A 19,631-nucleotide genomic window follows, 5' to 3' on the forward strand; every position below is an offset into this window, starting at 1 on the left:
AATGCAATATTATGTAGCATTGAAATGTGCTAACATTATAAGGGTGACAGTTCATTATTTACCCATAAAGCAAATGTCAGAGTGGAAAAGTTCAAATAGTGGATAAATAGGAGGAGGGGAAGAGAAGAAAGAGTGAGGAAAAGTATTTGTTAAAAGTAATAATTAGGGTAGATATGGGAGGCAGGAGAAAAAATGAGTAAAAGTAACATTACAAGTAAGAGAAACGAAACCAAGGAAAAGAATAAATAACATGGTGTGTGTGTGTGTGTGTGTGTGTGTGTGTGTGTGTGTGTGTGTGTGTGTGTGTGTGTGTGTGTGTGGTAAAAGAACTGTAAAAGCAACATTACAAGTAAGAGAAACGAAACCAAGGAAAAGAATAAATAACACGGACAACAAGATTTACTGTGCGTGTCTGTGTGTGGTGTAAAAGAACTATAAAGCAAATCTGCAGTGATACCTGCTTGCTGCCCTGCTGAGGGGGACACTTGTGCAAGTGCAGTGGACTGGCTCCAGTAGGAAGGGATGGCAGCATAACTGTCAACATTATAGAACAAGAAATCTGGACAAGGCCATAAATAATAGGGGACAAACGCCCAAAAATGGGACAATTTATAAATATTGCACTTACAAACTTAGAAAGTTGATAAACAGATTTTGCATTAGAGTGAATTTTCTTAAGGATATTAAGTGTGAAAATCAAATGTCTGTCAACTTTCTGACTTCAGTGTTCAATGATTTGCAGTGATCTGACAGAAAACTGCAATTTTATGAAAACCAGACAAAAAATCTGGACTTTCTGCAAAAATCTGTATTGTTGAGAGATATGGATGGGAGTGTTGAACCAACACTCATCAATCATTTTCATTTGTTTCCCAAAGCCATTACAGCAGTGTTTTGCAGCGATGTGGGAAAAGCCTTAAATTTGACTGGTATGTTGTATGGGTGTGGGTAGCAGTGTTTGTGGAAGGTGGAGTGTGCCTTTGTAAGTGCGGTACGAATGTTATGGATTATGAAATGGAGAGATTGAGTAAAATTGTGCTGAGTGAAGTCCCTAGCAATTTCATCACTGCTCGATTCAGACATATACATTCCCCTGTGTTTGTCAATACTATGTTTGAGTGCATTGTTTTGGAGTGCAGTTTCACTGCTGCAGCTGCTGCTACTCTTTCAATACAAGTATCTGCTTTGGAAGTTTTCTCCAGGAGTCTGTTGCTGAGAGGATGAGAGATGTGCTATAGGTATACAACCAAGACAAACTGGATAAAGCAATAGTAAGAAAAAGTACCAGGTCACATCAGAGGCTTGGGAGGTCATTGTTAAGAAACTGAGAACTGTTGTAAAATGTATCATTAAATACCATAAGTTCAGGTTATACTATAAGAGAATAACTATGTAAAGATAACCATGTCAGCAGCCAAAATGCATTATAAGTTGAATATTTTACTGTGCACATTTTAAATGGATAGACTTGTAGTCTATTGGCCATTTTGGGTCAATTCCTAGCTCTTTTCAGTCGCCTGTAATAAAGCCCGCTTTAGCGTGATTTAGCGTGGAGTTGCCCATAGAGCACCATCGGGCGGTGCCGGTTAAACAAGGTTAAACTATTTCTGGCTCCGTAAAGTCTGCTCTTCAATTTTTCCCTTAGAAATTCTCTACTTGCAATCTAAACAGTCTATTCTCTATCTCAAAAGCTCAGCACGTGCCCCTAAAGCATTTTTATATAGGTAAAGTACTTATATACTAAACAAAGTACTACATTAGCCTAGAATCCCCTTGAGTACCCATTTCCCTATAGGTCCCTTCTGACTCAGTTACACAGCAAACTTTTTCACTTTTTCTAGAATGTCGAAGGGTCAGTTGCTAGCGTCCTCTCCTGTTCAGCTGGTGAATCTGGGCATCTTGAGGCAATGTTACAATTGCCTCATGTACACAGACAACCCACTCCTTTTCCCACAAAACACAAATACATGTGAGAGATGCAACTATATAGCCAAACTGGAGGCTGAGCTCTCTCAACTCAGGACTGGCAAGACCAGACAGGAGGAGAAGGAAACCACGCACACCACAAACCCAGTTTCACATAGAACTGCAAAACAAACACATAAACACACAAAGACATACTCGGAGGCACTGATCAAAAATCTACCAAAACTACAGAGGCCTCCAAAGCAGACACCCAAGCAACTGCCACCTCAAGACATAAGACATGCAACACATAGTTCTCAAAGTCAGTGTGCTAAACAGTCACAGCCCTTAAGGCCAAACACAATGCCAGACACACTTGTTATAGGTGACTCCATAGTCAGACACACTGACGTCCCACTCACCAGACTGAACAAGGAAAAGATCACAGTAAGCTGCCTGTCAGGCGCTAGAATCCGCCACATAACACAAGCACTCAGGTCACTCCACAGCAAGTACAAGTATGACTCAGTCATTGTCCATGCCGGTGTGAATGATCTGAGACGTACCTCCCTGGACTACATGAAAAGAGACATAGAGGAGCTCTCAGATTATGTAGCCCAGGCCGGTATGACCCTGACCCTGAGCAGTATCCTACCCTCACCAAGAATGATGCCACAATACAGAGACAAAATGATCAGCTTTAATAATTGGCTTAATTACTGGTGTCATTCTAAGGGATCCAATGTCTGTCTGCCTGGGATGACATGCTTGACAAGCCACGCTGCTTCGCAAGGGACGGCTTGCACCTGTCACCCCTGGGCTTCCGGATATTGGCAAAGGCTCGCCACCCCATAGTGCCTTTTTAGGCAAGGCTCAAATGATAAACCTACCCCTAGAAAACAAAAATGGAGAAAACTAAGGGTAATACTGCTCAATGCCAGAAGTCTAAACCTCAAGATGCACGCCTCAAGCCCTCCTCAGTATGGAGAACATCGATGTCTGTGCTGTGACTGAAACCTGGTTCAAGGCTCCTGAGAGCACCCCAGCACTATCAGGTTATACCTCATATCATGTGTTCCGACCCCAAAATCCGGACCGAACCACAAAAGGAGGGGGAGTATCCATATTCATAAAGGATACCCACACCTCCAGGTTAGTGGCAACGCACGAAGCATCGGAGACCATCCAGGTGCAATTAACCATAGGTAAAACTGCCCTACAGTTTGTAGCATGCTACAGACCACCTTCTCAAACTCAGGTAACCCACACAGCCTTCCTGAAGACACTGGAGAGTATGAATGTCTCTCCAAACACCATCATATTGGGTGACTTCAACTACCCAAACATAGACTGGGAACATTACTCAAGCCCCAACACCCTAGCCCAAAGGTTCCTGGAGTTCATAAACTCAAATGCTATGGAACAACTAGTCACCATTCCCACAAGAGGAGAAAATATACTAGACCTGATCATCACAAACATGGGGACAAAATGCTCCACACCGAAGTATATCCCTCATTGGTGAGATCAGACCATAAATTAATCTCATTGGAGATCCACATCCCCCACCCCAGCAAAAGACCACAGTGAAGAACTTCTCAAAAGCAAACTTCACACTTCTTAAGACTGGAGTGGTATCCTTCAAGGCCACCGAGCCAGTGGAAACCACAACCCACACTGCTGAAACCCTTACAAATGCCTTCTACGAGCACCTCCAGGAATGTATGGCTCAAGCAATCCCTAATAAAATCAAGACCCTTTCCACCAAAGGCAGGCGCCCGGTCTGGTGGACCCCAGCCATAAACAAACTCTACAACAAGAGGAGAAAGCTACTACATGACAGAGCAAAATCCCTAAAAGGGAAGGCATCTCTGATCAATACTAGCAAAAAACTACGATCACTCATAAAATCATCCAAGGCCAACTTTGAGAGAAAAATTGCTAATGACACAAAAGACAATCATAAGGCCTTCTTTAGCTATGTTAGAAACCTGGGTGGAAACTCCCAGATATGCTCAGAATTAGTCCAAAATGATAAAAAAATCACTGAACCCACAGACATTGCCAACATACTGGCAGACAGGTTCAGTGCAAATTTCTCCCCTCCCTCCCCCAAAAGGAGAAATATCTATCTCACCAGAGTCTAGCCTCCCAAACATCTCAGATGCCCAGGTGAGAGCTGCTCTCTCTAAAGCAAAAAACACAGCATCAATGGGACCGGACGGTGTCCCCGGCTGTGTGCTACACGAACTCAATGAGGAACTAAACCCACACATAAGGTTGCCGTTTAATCTTAGCCTTACTACAGGATATGTACCCAAAGAATGGTGTACGGCAACTGTGGTCCCACTCCACAAAGGCGGTGCTTCTACGGACCCTGGAAATTACCGCCCCATAAGCTTGACGAGCCTTGTCTATAAAGCTATGGAGAGGATCATAATGGAACTCATAAATAAAGACATTGGGGACCTACAGACACTGGATCCTACCCAATTTGGCTTTGTCAAGGGCAGATCCTGCCTCTTGAACTTGGTCGACTTTTTCGAAACAGTCACTAAGGCCATTGATGAGGGTAAGGCAGTTCACACAGCCTACCTTGACCTAGCAAAAGCGTTCGACACAATACCCCACTCGGGCATCATAGAAAAGCTCACCAGCTTAGATGTAAACCCATATGTCACAAGATGGGTTGCAAACTGGCTCAAGGACAGAACACACAGGGTTAGAGTTGCTGGTGCCATGTCAGACTCTAAGCTGGTCACGAGCGGTGTCCCGCAGGGCTCAGTCCTGGGCCCCCTCTTGTTCGGCATTTATTTTTCTGAAGTGCAGGCAAACATAGGGGGATTGTGGCTGACAAAATTTTCAGATGACTGCAAACTGGGCACCATAATTGACACTCCATCAGACACAGACATCCTCCAGAGAGGTCTCATAGAAATGGATAACTGGTGCCAGAGCCATGGCCTTAAGCTAAATGCCAAAAAATGTATAGTCATACCCTTTGGGAAAAACAAGGTAACCCCTAATTACCACATAGGTGGTAATCCATTAAACACGGAAGAAGTTATCAGGGACCTGGGGACCCAAGTTGACAGTAACCTCTCTTTTGACACTCACATTGCCAAAGTGGTTAGGAAGACCTTCTACATTGCCCACCTGATCATGAAGGGATTCACATCCAGATCAGGAGAAGTCATTGTACCGCTGTACTCTTCACTTATCAGACCAATGATTGAGTACAACGCCCCATTCGGAATGTACCTTACCCGACACCTGCAGCAGTTGGAAAGACTCCAAAAGTTCCTCAAGCTCAAATTTGACATGCACATTAGCCAAACTATTAAAAATGTAAACAAAAAACTAGGTTCTATGTATAGAATTAAAAACTTTCTAACCCCTACTACTAAACTAACCATTGCACGTACACATCTTCTCTCCACCCTACTGTATGCCTCCCCTGTATTCTCCTTCCTTAATAAAGCTGAGCTCAATAAACTCTCTAAGACTTATAATCATATTGCCAAATTCGTAACAGGAGAACCATACCATACTCATCACTGTCTTAACCTAAAAACTAGCCTGGTTAGAACTCCCAAATCTTCTTAAACTTAATCAACTTACTGAAGCATTTAAAATTATCAAGGAACCACATAAAACCCCTCTTTAAACAAACTATTCATCCCCTATTCTAATCTCAGCTGCCTTAGATCCTCCAATAGTGAACTAATACAAACAATCAAAACTAATAACTTGGGAGGGGATGCTCTTTACGCCAATTCCATTGGAAAACTATGGAACTCTCTTCCCAGTGACCTAAGGCTAACTACCTCCCTGAGTAAGTTCAAAAGCAACCTCAAATCTTTCCTAAAAGAACATTGGCTATGTTCCTGTACCAAACCTGACTAATCCTAAAAATACCAATACTACCAATACTACCAATACTACCCATACTATCCTGCTTTTTTTCTCTCTCTTCTTCACTACTACTGTCCTAAACTATAGTACAGGATCTCCTCACTGTAACAACCATAGCTATGAACTTCCACGAGCATATTTACTTGATATTTCTTTACCGACATATGGAGCCTATAATATCAGCATTGATAATGTCCTCAAATCATATGTTTTTAATTAATCTACTTGTCATAGGAATTATTTATGTTATAGCTAATTTTTAACATGATGTCTCTTCATACTAAGAAAATCTATAAACTGTACACACGCAACTCAAACCTAAACACTGTCTCACTTATGTATATGTTTTCCTTTTTACCTGGAACATTATTGCTACTGTTATATCTCTACTTCGGACTACCTGACCATGTTATTATGACATTGTTATATGTCAAACCTAAACCTTGTCTCAATTATGTATACGCTGTACTCTTTTTTCCCTGAACTTTCATGCAACTGTTATGTTAAACATTTTATACCTTACCATGTTATGTTGCCTTTTTGAAATGTAACTTAATACCTGTTTAACTGTGGAGCTTTTCTCCCCGGGTCTCTGCTGAAAAGGGATATGTATCCAGTTGGACTAACCCGGTAAACAAATGTAAAATAAATAAATAAAATAAAAATAAATAAATAAATAAAGGGCCTCAAACATGTCATACGATGCCCGACTGAAGAAACTCCAGCTCTATTCAGTCGCATACCGTCTGCTCAGAGGTGATCTGTACCTGACATACAAGGCCATGTCCAACCCGGAATTAATGGACATGCTCCACCTCAAAAAATCCAAATCCACCAGAGCCACGAGAGCAAGAGACTTAAACCTCCACACGGATATAAATAGGACGTGCTGGAGGGACAGATTCATCACCCAGAGACTCCCTACACTATGGAACAGAATCCAAGTCCATGTGAGGCAGAGCCCCTCACTGACTCTGTTCAAGAGAAATCTTGACGAGTGGATGGGAGATCGTAGGTTTACCCCGGGAATCATCTCTGTGTCACTGCTGGACAGAGACACAGCAAACTAATGGGTATAGTATTCTCATCCTAAGGGGTGGTGAAAGCCACACACACTCTGGCTAGGCTTATAAATGCCCTAGGGCAGATAGCCTAGTATGAACCTATGAACTCTGGACTGATGCGTTTCCTTTTTTTTTTTTTTTTTATATTTATTTATTTATTTATTTTATTCCTGGGAAATGCTATTCAGAAGTGAAGAGACAGAGACATACAAGGGAACAGATTTAGTGGCACACCAGGCTGTGATTTTTTTTTTTTATGTCTATTGTTATGCAAAGCTGACTAAATAGCTGAATGTAGTAAAGCTGGAAATGTGAGACTGTAGCCCACTGAAGGAGGGGAGATGGGAGGAGTAACTTGGCCAGGAACTGAAACTTGTAAAACTGCTCCTTGTGAAAAGCTTTTTTATCTCAGTAATTTTTTGACACTTTTGCAAGTTTCTTTCAGAGAATGTGTAGTACATCAGTAGGAACAACATTTGTAAAACTCAGTGCATACCAGTCAGTCAATGACACATGAGCTGCAGACTCACAAACTTGGCAGTTTTTTTCAGGTGGTCCATTCTAAGTGAATGGAAGTCTAGTCTGACAACAAATGGTAGGGCTATTTCTTCTTGCAGCCTGTACATTGAGACAGATTTAGCTTTCCAAAGATCACAATATCTGCCCCCATGAGGGCATACGAGTAAAAAAAAAATAAAATTAGGAATGAGCACTTATTTTGCTGCAGGCAGCTTTGGGAGGTGTAAATCATGGCAAGATAAAAAATATGTTTTCTTCATCATTTGCCGGTAGTGGTCTTTTAAATGGCTATCGTTACTTAGTGAATTCAGTTCTCACTGGATTTGCCAGAAAACCATAAATTTTAAGAGGAGCAGACCAAAAGTATGAGCCAAGCATTGCAGACACTGTCTTTCTCTCACACACACGCACACACACTTTCACCTGCAGCCAGTACATCGTGACGTTCTCCTTATCTAACCTGGTGAGTGGGACATCTGTGTGTCTCACTATGGCATCTCCAAGGACAAGAAAATGTGGTTTATGAGTGTTGTGCCTTAAGGGATTGGTAGGTGAGACACTGGTGTCACTATGTTTCTTGGGTGCTGTGGGAACTGTGTTAGTTGTAGCAGTCTTGTGTTTTGAAGGTCTCTGGTGTTTTGGCAAGTTTTTTGAGAGAACCTCCATGTATGTTACTTTATGTGCTGTATTTGTATTATGCGTAGGAGTAGTGGCTGGTGAGCTGACAACCTCTTCACTGTTTTGAGTGCAAGAGAGCAGAAATTCAAGATTCTTGGTGAAGATACATCTCTGACTCTGTACTACAGTGTGTTATTAGTACAGGGTTGTAAGTGTTAATGAGGCAGTTGTTACACTGCCTTAGGAGACCTAACTCAACAAGGATGGCAGGAAAAACAGGGGTTATAATGTTTAAGTTTGAAGAATTTATCACAAAGGGGGTGCTTTCAGGACAGATCTCAGAGGTGATCTGTATTTCTGAATCGTTTTTGGCTGGTGGTTTAATAGGTCACAGCTCACTAGTAATACTTCATAGACTGGAAATGTACTAAAGAGGAGGATTACACCTCCCATCCTTACTTCTATCAATTTCTTTCCCCTGACTGTCTCTCTAAATATACCACAAGCCTGTTTTTACCTTTAATTTCTCTATAAACTGGCTAAAATATATCTAAATATTACATCCTCATCATATAACTTGTATCTATTCTTAACCATTGTTTTCATATTATGTCTAATTTGTTAGAATTATTTAAACTGCACATGTTTTATTTTATTATGGTTGCAAAATGATTGTTCCTAAAATGTTTTGTAATACTTTGGATCTTTTCTCCCCAGGCCTCTGCTGAAAATAGGCTTTGACCTAGTTAGGCTTTCCCAGCAATTAAATGTCAATAAATAAGTAAATAAATAAAAGCTAAAGTAGAAGCTGTATAAACTTTTCCCCATATCTATTAAATGTCTTTCCAGTGTTTTTTTCCTGACCTCATACATATGCATGTACACTCCACATAACACAAGTACACTGAGCAAAAAGCTAAATACATGACCTCTCTTGGTGGAACATTTGAAATATCTGTTCCCCCTGAAAGTTTCCCCTTTACTGGGAAAAATATTATTATGTGTGGCGGACTGAATGTGCCCTCAAAAATAGAGTGTACGAGCATATGTATGAGGTCAGGAAAAAGACTGAAACCAATGCCCTTGACGGACATTTAGTTAGGTGTCCTCAGAGTAAATTTATATTTTGGGTATTAGAGAAAGTAGATCCCAACCCGTGTAAGGTGCAATGGAAGACATTATTGGAATATTGGAAACTGGTTTGCAGCTGCAACTTAATGCCAATTTTCCTCCAGTTCTGATTGACCAGATGTCCCCAGCTGTGGTTCTGAAAATGAGAGCAGCAAAGCTGTAAGTGTGACTCAAGGAATGATGTTTTGATTTACTGTGTTTTTAGTTTTTTTGAAATAGGGTTCTTATTTGATAGATTTGAAGGACAATGGACTTTTTTTATAAAATAAGCATGGTTATATATTTATAGCCTGGACTCATTCCCATGTAAGCAACACATTGAGCAATGAGTGCCCCCTTCAGCACTTGTTTCTATAGTGGTTACAGGTTTTATGGAATTGGGTTGCTAGCCTGACGCCAAATGCTCCTGACAGGGTACATCACACAGTCACAACTATGGCCAATTTAGAGTGTTTAGTCCACCTACTCCATGTTTTTGGAAGTGGGATGAAACTGGAGCACCCTGAGCAAACCCACACAAATGTAAGGAGGACATGTAGACTCTGCACAGAAGGTACCCGGCCGAAAATCGAACTGGAGAACCTCTTGCTGTGAGGTAGCAATGCTAACCACTATAACACTGTGCTGCCCATATATTTTATACATATTTTTATAAAATTCAATATAAAATTGATCATTTTGGATAAGCTAGAACTCAAACTGCATTTTTTTAATTTGCGCATGGTAATTTGTACCCAATACAACAGAAAATAGTGGTCTGTCACTTTACATTTTTAAAGAGAAAGTAAAAGGAAGTGATGTAAAAGTTTTGTTTTAATGAAGTACTTTTGAATTTTGTACAAATACTGGCCTTAGAAGTGTATCTATTGTTCTGAAGAAGTCTTATTTTAAGACAAAAGTGCTTAATGACTAATAAAATTCTGGTTTACGTTTTTCTCTGAGTGTTGTGCACCATCATAGTAGAGGCATGGAGTGAATTTATGGTTCTCCATCCATTTATCCAAATTCTTATTGAAAAGAGTGAGGGACGACCTTTGTTTTACAAAGAAGGTAAATTTATTCCATGGATGAGGCAGCCTTTGGGGTACAAATCTCTCTCTCTGGCAAGTTCTGTGAGTGTCACAAATAAGATTCAAGTACATGGCATGAGTAACCCTTGCATAATTTTTCTTGCAAATATGTAACATTTTCATCAGTGCAGGATCAGAGAATGCCTTGTAGGTCAGGCATAAGTCATCTCTCAATAAACAATATGAGACAGAGTAAAGGGATAGGGCCTTAAGTCATTCTGCATAACACGTGTCATATTTCTGTAGTGAGAAACTTTGGGGCTGCTTCAATTGGTTTAAGTGCCTGGTTAGGTCCATGCAGAAGGGAAGATTGTTCTCAGTTATGGGCCTGATGACGGCCAAGTACAATGGCACTGTGAATTCCCTTGATCTTGATGTCATGCCTTTACTTATAAACTGAGACACACACAGAAGGACTTCCTCACTACTGCAGCTACCTGGTGCGCAAAATTTAGGTTACTATCTGTATTCTTAGGTCCCTCACCACTTGGTCTACTTTTAGTGCTGCGCTATCAAAATTATGATTTCCAGGAATATCTGATTTGCCACGGGTATCATTATGCACTTTTTAGTAACAGATATATATAAATTAATTAATTTATAAATGAAAACACTCACTGGGGTAAATGCCTCTTGCCAAAATAGTTCAAAAATAATATCAAACAAAACGACACAGGCAGAGGCAACCAAGCACTCGAATATAGCATATTATAAAAAATGCACATCTGACTCCGTACTTAAAATAACACGACTTTAATGGTGTACACAAACAATGAGCGCTTTCTCAAATGCTTCTTCGGACCATAACACACACACACACACACACACACACACACACACACACACACACACGTAGTTCTGCAAACATTTACATATGTCACTATTTAACCATTTCTAAAGGTGCATGATGTCAAATATTCCACTATATACCATCACAAAAGGGGCTACATTTTTCTAAAATGCTCCAGGAAAAGAACAAAAATAGTCTTTAGAATAAAATAAACTAATATAATATAAACCTTAACTAAAATACAGACCATTTTTCAAGTCCAATAATGCTACCCAGAATGGTTAGTATACAGAATTAAAGGACCTCCAGGGGTGAGGATGCCCTCCTCTGGGGCAATTCATTTACTTATCTCCATTTGTTTACAAGATAGTCTGACTGAGCTCAAATGAGATCATTTTCAGTGGTGTCTCAAGAGGGAGCTGTACAATCTGAAAAATAAATAAGGAATTAAAGGCATGACTAAAAAGGGTAGCCATCATAAGGATATTTTTAGTGTTTTTACTTTCATGTATGTCCGTTTGAAATTTAAAGCTGTCATGAGGGCTGAAAAGGTATAAATGTATAAAAAAGATATAGCAGAGTTTTATTTTTATCTACATTAATCTGTCACAGAAAATGGTGCTGTTTTGTTATACTTTTGTTAGACTGCCTTTTAAGAAAAAAAGGAAGTAAATGGATTAGGAGGTTACACGGACAGGTCACTCATGTAGTAATGTACTGTGACAGATTGAGCAAATACGCCTGAAGTTATATTAGTATGACAGTTTGTTAGTGAGTTAGCTGTCATTTGCTGTCAGTTAGCTATCATTTGTTGAGTGGGTTAGGGTTACTAGTCCAGTGTTTTTTTTTTTGGGGGAGGGGGGTGCACTAGGGAAATTTTAGCCGAGGTCCAGGGAACGTTTACCACTACTTTTGATAAGTTGTTTGGAATATTTTACAGACTTCTAAGGTACCACAAGTCAGATAGATAGGAAGCTGGTCTAACATCATCTGAAGGGCAGCACACTCAGGACTGCAACTGATTTGTTACAGTGCACTGAACTGTTAGGATTGGGAAAAAATAATCCAAGCAGCTATGGTGGAAATAAAAGCCACAATCACTTCACTGCTCTCTCATCCTCCTTTATTTTGTCCCTTGTCTATTCTGCCTGTTTTAGGAACGCTGTGTCTATGTGCCTATTCAAACTCAAATTTAAAAATATTCATATACCTCAGAAGCTTTTAGATGTTGCCAGCTTTCTCTACCCTTTTCTGACAATTACCCAAGCATTTCAATTGACAGTGGTTATGCTATTTTCACTGTAGAAGAGTATGATACACTCAGTGTGTAAATAGTTGTATTTTAAATGTCTGTCTCACTGATATACTACACCACTGACTCCATTATTTGTACAAATGTTTTTCATATTCTCTCTCTCTCTCTCTATGTTTATACTTCATAATATGATGTGGGTGTAGACGATGTGCTAACATTTGCATTTTCTTATTTTCATTCTTCATTAGGTATATTATTCATTGTATAGTTCGACAACGGTTTTCTACGTTTTTGTTTATAAGTCTGTACTTAATTTTTATGTGACGGTTTTGTTGCATGGCCTCTGCTGAAAATGAGTTACTTGCCCAACTGGATCTTCCCGGTAAACAAACAACAAATAAATAAATAAAAATAGGTACTTTACTGTTATACCCCTATTACTCCGTGGTGCTGTCCTCAGTGCTATATTTTGCTGGTATGTAGTGTGTTTTGCCGGAATTTAACTTTCTGTCTGACAAGTACATCTATGAAATTTTCTAACCACTGTCAGTGCTGATGTGTACTGTACTGTACATTTTGTAGTTGTGATAGCAGTTTTTCTGAAAATAAAACCTGAAAAGCACAATGACAGCAGTACCAGGCACTGAACATTCTGTTTACACATAGTTAATCCAATATCAAAAACGGTGTTCTTAAGCAATATGTCACACATACATGTCCCCGCATTTTCTTTCGGTTTACAATCACATGAAAGAGTAAACACATCTCTTGTTTTCTTTCCTGGAATATCACCTGTCAAAATTATGACTGCTCTGGATGTAACGCTGTGGGATATGCCAGCAGATGAAGAGGCAGCTATAACATTTTTACAAGAAAAACACATTCTGCACACACACAGATTTTGTTCAAATAATCACCAGATGAAGCTGAAATGTACCTCTAACCCCAAATGGCTATGCAGCCTTTGTTCCTGCCGTGAAGAGAAAGGTGTCCGCACAAATATCTGGTTTTATGGATCCTGGATGCCTTTTGTAACTGCCGTTCACTTAATTTATCTATGGTGTTTAGAGTTGACATCTGTAGAGTTCTGTGAAGCACAGCTTAACCTTAATCACAATCCTGTTGTGGACTGGAATAATTACCTCAGAGAGGTATGTGCCCATTTGTTATGTCATCCCAATGTGAAAACAGGTGGCCCAGACAGAGTGGTGGAGATTGATGAAAACTTGTTCACCCAAAGGAAAGCTAATGTAGGTCGGGTTCTGCCCCCACAATGGGTCTTTGGAGGTGTGTGTCGGGAAACCAGTGAATGCTTCCTTGTGGCTGTTCCTGACCACGCTGCAAAAACATTACTGTCTGCAATTCAGGAAAATGTGAAGGATGGAAGCACTATCTTCTCTGACTACTGGAGAGGATTGGAATTGGCAGGATACCAACATTTCACTGTGAATCACTCCTACAACTTAGTTGATCCAGACACTGGGTTTCATACCCAAAAAGTGGAGCGCCTGTGGGGTACTACAAAGTGCCGCAATAAATGCCACAGAGGGACTGCCCACCAACATTTGCAGTCCTACTTGACTGAGTTCATGTGGTGTCGCATGCATGGCAAAGGAGAAATGTTCGCTGCCATGTTACATGACATTGTAACTTTCATGACTGTTAGACTGCTTCCTCTTCCTTAACCCTTAATCAATGTGTTAAAACAACATTTAAATGTCCTTCTGATCCCTGTTCCATTCATGACATGTGATTGATGGGTACCGATTGCTGTTACTATCTTACATTCATTAAAAGTGTTACATACAGGAGAAAGTTATGAATTCCTTGTTTGTGTATTTCCTTGAACTCTACACAGTGTCAGTCGAATGTTAAAGAATAAATTCTGACAACACACAGCAGCACGAAGACATGGTAGGGGTTTAACTTTGTTAAACATACCATCACATACACAAAAACATATAAATTCCTTCTTCATGTACTTCTTCCAACAGTACACACTGTCAGTTCTACATCAATTAGCAAATACCAGCAAAATACAGCACCGGACTGGTACGGGTATAATGGAAAAGTACCTAAAAATAAATAAATTATGCTCTTGCAGAATGAAAGATGAGAGCGTTACGTGTTAAGCAGCCAAAACTGCCAGTTAGGAAAAATGTCTGTGAGGTAGAAAAGTCCACAGTAATGGCACATTTATCAAAGTGTATGTTAAAAATGTACAGGTTTCACTGGTTAGTTGGGTTCCTCTTTTGATTAATTGTTTCCCAGCTATTTTATCATTTTGATTAAAAATGAGTGTTTCATCCATTTTGTTTAGGTGTTTCAGAGCTAGGAATTTTATTAACACTATAGACATTGTAATTATTATGTATTTGACTTTTTACCTGCATTTCATCAACATATTAATAATACACACTTCTATCCAACTTACAGGATCAACCTCTTAAGGTCATATTCCTGTATTTATTTGTTAACGTGGTTCTCACCTTTTTAGACGTCCATTTTTTAAGTTGGTCATTGATTAAAGGGCGATACTGTAGTGTACTGGCTCACCTTCAGTTCTGCGCAGGAGTGGGCGTGGCGATGATGATTGGTATTAATATACGCATGTGAAATGAGGCATGATTGACGTGCCATTTATATTAGCAGTGACATCATGCATATAATTATCTTAAACACCTCGCAAGTACCGACTACAAACAATACATGTAGCAAAGTAAGTTAATCAATACAATTATGTCCCCAACACCTTGCAACTACGACTGTTGACAGATCAGTTATCATGGAGTTGGGCACATGGCACACTACTCCTCAGACATAGTTGCTTTAACAGAAACCTGGCTAAATAAAAACATAGCTAATTCAGAAGTTCTCCCTACTGGCTACAATATCATTAGACAAGACAGACCACTTTGTAAGGGGGGGTGGAACTGCCTTACTGTACAAGCCCAACTTAACTGTCCATCAATTACCAAACTCGTACTCCTCCCCCAATAATTGGGACATACTTATCTCACAACTTCAACTTCACCCTAAAAAGGTCATCACCACAACTGTGATCTATATTTCACCTGGTAATACACCTGCTAGCCTTGAAGACTTCTTATCCTGGTGTTCTTCAATATGCTCACAAGAAACCTTTATTCTGGGGGACTTCAACCTAGATTGGTTCACCTGTATATCAGAACCACCAAATAATCTAATAAAGCTCCATGGCTACCAGCAACTAGTCCAAATTCCAAATAGATGTGATAAAAAATCTAAAAGGGAATCCATCCTTGACTGGGTCCTAACTAACAACCCCACATTGTACCCTCACACAGGCAGTCTCCCAGACACCTTAAGTGACCACAACATAATATACTTTATACGTAGTAGAACAAGCATATGCAAAACCACTAATTATACATCCACTAGAAACACAAAAACATTCTCTCCTGAGGTCCTCAACACTTTACTCTGTAGCTGTGACTGGACCCCCCTAAAAACCCTCCCACTTGACTAGGCCGTAGCATATTTCAGCAAAACATTTCTATAACACCTAGACACTGTCGCTCCATTGCGAAAAATCAAGGTTAGAACCTCTACAAACCCCTGGCTCAGTAAAGAAACCAAACAAATCTTCAAGTCCAGAGACACTGCCTGGCTTTACTATCAAAAACACAAAGAGACACAAAGCCTAACTAAGTACAAAAAACTGTGCAACCATGCAATAAAATGCATTAGGCTGGACAAAAAAATCCTACTACACAACATTATAAACTAAATACCAACACAACCCCCAAAAGTTTTGGAAAAATGTAAACCAGCTACTAAAATCCACCCAAAAGGCTACCCCCAAACCAACCACCCCTGACACTAAAGTTCCCATCGAAACACAATTCAACTCCCACCTTGTGAACTCAATTCTATCCTTGGTATCACAGGACAGTTCCTTCCTCACTACCCCCCCCCCCAACACAAACACTAATACAAGCTTTACCCTCAAAACAGTTTCCACCACTTCAATCAAAAGCATGCTCTCCAAACTAAAAACCTCATCAACAGCAGCCGACCTACTCCCCAGCTATTTCTTGAAACTCACAGCAGATGCTATCGCTATCCCAGTCTCCACTCTCATAAACAGATCAATTGTTGAAAACTATGTGCCCAAACTCTGGAAAATATCCTGTTACACCCATACATAAAGGCGGGACCTCCACTGAGCTTAATAACTACAGACCCATTGCTATGTTCGCCCCCTGGCCAAAATCCTAGAAAAATGCATCCATAGCCAGATGCTAAACTATCTCCTAGACAGCAACATCATGTCACCTACTCAGCATGGTTTCAGACCTGCCCATAATACCACTACAGCCATCCTCTGCTTCACAGACACAGTAAACTGTCTCAACTCTTTTTTTGGATATGTCCAAAGCATTTGGCACAGTCTCACACCAAATCCTGCTAAACAAACTAAACCAATATTGCCTATCAAATTCCACTCTTACCTGGTTTCAAAGCTACTTACCTGACAGGTACCAAGCTGTGAAATGGGAAAATGTTATCTCTCCTCAGCTGCCCATAACTATAGGAGTCCAACAGGGTTTTATCTTAGGACCACTACTATTCACAGTCTTCACAAATGACCTCCACACCTCCACACAGCATGCATCTATAATTCAGTATGCAGATGACACTACCTTAATCTGTGCTGCACAAAACATTTCCACCCTCCTGCAAACAACTCAACTAGCATTCTCTGACGTTGAAAACTACCTTACCAAAGCCCAACTTATCCTCAATCCAAAGAAAACTCAGCTTATGATTATAACCAGTTCTAACAAAAACACTTGATTACAGTCAATTCACTATCTACTCCACAAATGCTACTCCAATCACTCCAGTGGCACAGGCTAAGCTATTGGGAATAACCATAGACTCCCACCTAAAATTTGATAGTCATCTCAACTTAACTATTAAAAAAGCACATGCCAAACTGGAATCACTCTACTGTATCAAACCATTTCTTACCAACAACACAAGAACAACCATTGCTCGCTCCCAACTTTTATCAATCGTATTACATGCAGCTCCTATTGTGAGTAATCTCAACAAAACTGAACTAAGTAAAATGGAAGCCTGTTATAACAGAATTGCCCACTTTGCTGCAAATTGGTCATATAGAACTCATCACTGTACTGCTTTGAGACAGCTCCACTGGCTTGAACTACCCAACCTCCTAACCTGCAATCAGCTCTGCCTCTGTCATTCTATTACCGCTCCAATAAGTGAGCTGCCCTCAAAAACCTAGTACATCACTCAGCCAAAAGGCGTCTTAGAGATCATCAAGCAAAGTACTACTAGAAGTGACCAACAGGTACAATAGTTTTGGAGACACACTATATAGTAGTTTAGTGGCTAAAAAATAGAACTCTGTCCCTACTAGCATTCAAAACACATCATCCAAAGCCTCCTTTAAAGACCTCATCAGGCAACATCTCAAGAAAAGCTGGCAGTGCCATGACTGCTCCCCAGGCTAGTGAAAGCGGATAAGGTATATACACTAGAGTAGTTGATAATAGTTTTCACTCTTACTCACAAACACTGGCTAATGTACAATGTATGTACTGTACTTGTGTACTATGTATGTATTCTACCTATGTTCCAAATTTCAGCTGTACACCACAAATCTATTAATTACCTTTATTTTTAAATTAATATTTTTTTGTTGTTGTTTGTTCTCTCAACTGTAACTGTTTATGTGCTGCATACCACTGTAAAAACATGTTTTTTGTAATTTGTGTGTATACCGATCATGTCTAAATAACTAAATGTGTCTGTAATTTTTGTTTGTGGAGCTTTTCTCCCCGGGCCTCTGCTGAAAAAGGACCTTTTCTCCTCAGTCAAGCACCTCCAGTTAACAAATGTAAAATAAAACAAATAAATAGATAAATAAAAACATCTTTCAGTTAGAAAAAGAATACTGCATGCAAAGAATAAATATACTGGGTAGGAAGCAAATATAAGCAATCTGCCAGTTTTTTTGTTGTTTTATGTTATATTACTGTTGGAAGGAATATTCACAAGAGAACTCAAAACAACTGTGCGAAACAGTTGGGGTATTTTAAGGGTGTAACTGACCCTTGCGGGTTGTAGCTCGATGTAGTTTACAAACTGCATTAGCTGGGTGAGGCATACAACACACACTAGGTGACCTCCTTACCTACGCAGCTAGAGAAGGGAAATACTGCTGAACCCATTTCCAGTTAATATCGGATAACTGACTTTCAAACGATTTCCAGGCGTTAGTTACGTTTTTAATGAACGTCCCCAGACCGATCGCTTTTTCCACAAAGTCACTCGTTGTATTTAGGCGTGAAACCGCTTTGCCTCCCGCGTAGTCGACAGCTGGACGCATCGCGCATAACATGGGTTTCACGGACTCCAGCAGACCTAACGCGTTACCAAAGTCCTCCAAAATGGAGCATAAGAAGCGTAACATGTCAAGAGTAGCTTTACTCAGCAGTTTTAGGAAAGAATACGACCATGTTGCCACCTGCTTCACGCAGCATACTACACCAGAAGCAACTCTTTTCACAAATGACCACACCATTTCTGTTCTGCAGCATTACGAGAAATGGAGGGAAAACTGAATCATATATACTAACCATGCAACGGGGCTGGGTGGCTGACATGGGCGTGGGGTGATTCGTAATGTGCTGCTATCGGCAACATGAACAACAGTGGTTTCATCTTTCCATGGAGTTTCTTATCCTGCGGGCAGTACAGCTCTTTCATGTTTGTCTTGTTTGACATGTAATTTTAAAGGACTGTACAACCCGAAGCTAAATGTACTACTCTCACTTTTTCAATTTAATGCTGAGGTGGGCTACTCAATGTATGCACGAAATATCTATATCTGTCTATATATAAACATTTATAGTTCGTGCAACAATATAACTGTTATTATACTTACAACCTTCATACTCCTACACGATCATTTACATTTACAGACATTTTTTATACATTCATAGACCTGGCTTTGAACCTTCCATTTCTGAAATGACGAATACTACCTGTCATAATGTAGAACACATACTAACGCCTTACTATCAACTTAAACTAAGAGGGTCACACCATGTTTAAAATATACTGGTTTTATGTACAGGAAAAATCTTTTAATGAATTGATTTTTTATTTTATTTATTTTATTTTTATTTTACATTTATTGACCGGGCTACTCTAACTGGACACATGTCCATTTTCAGTAGAGGCCCGGGCAGAAAAGCTCCAGGAAAAACATACAAAGTTAATATAGCTTAAGACAGAGTCAGTGTAAAAAACAGCAATTGTTACATAAAGGTATTATAAAAACACTA

At 39.9% G+C, this 19,631-nt stretch overlaps 1 long non-coding RNA gene across 1 annotated transcript in view; it reads right to left on the reverse strand.

The window, feature by feature from the left end:
- The window catches only part of LOC122798933, a 104,334-nt gene extending 85,470 nt beyond the window's left edge, over positions 1-18,864 (reverse strand). Inside the window, exon 1 of the long non-coding RNA XR_006364355.1 lies at positions 18,476-18,864. This is a non-coding gene — a long non-coding RNA (uncharacterized LOC122798933). The remainder of the gene's footprint in view (positions 1-18,475) is intronic.
- Between the last annotated feature and the right edge of the window lie 767 nt (positions 18,865-19,631).

The sequence above is a fragment of the Protopterus annectens genome, chromosome 3.part1 (genome assembly GCF_019279795.1).
Source record: "Protopterus annectens isolate FY-2018-M chromosome 3.part1, PAN1.0, whole genome shotgun sequence".
Lineage (NCBI taxonomy): Eukaryota > Metazoa > Chordata > Ceratodontiformes > Protopteridae > Protopterus > Protopterus annectens.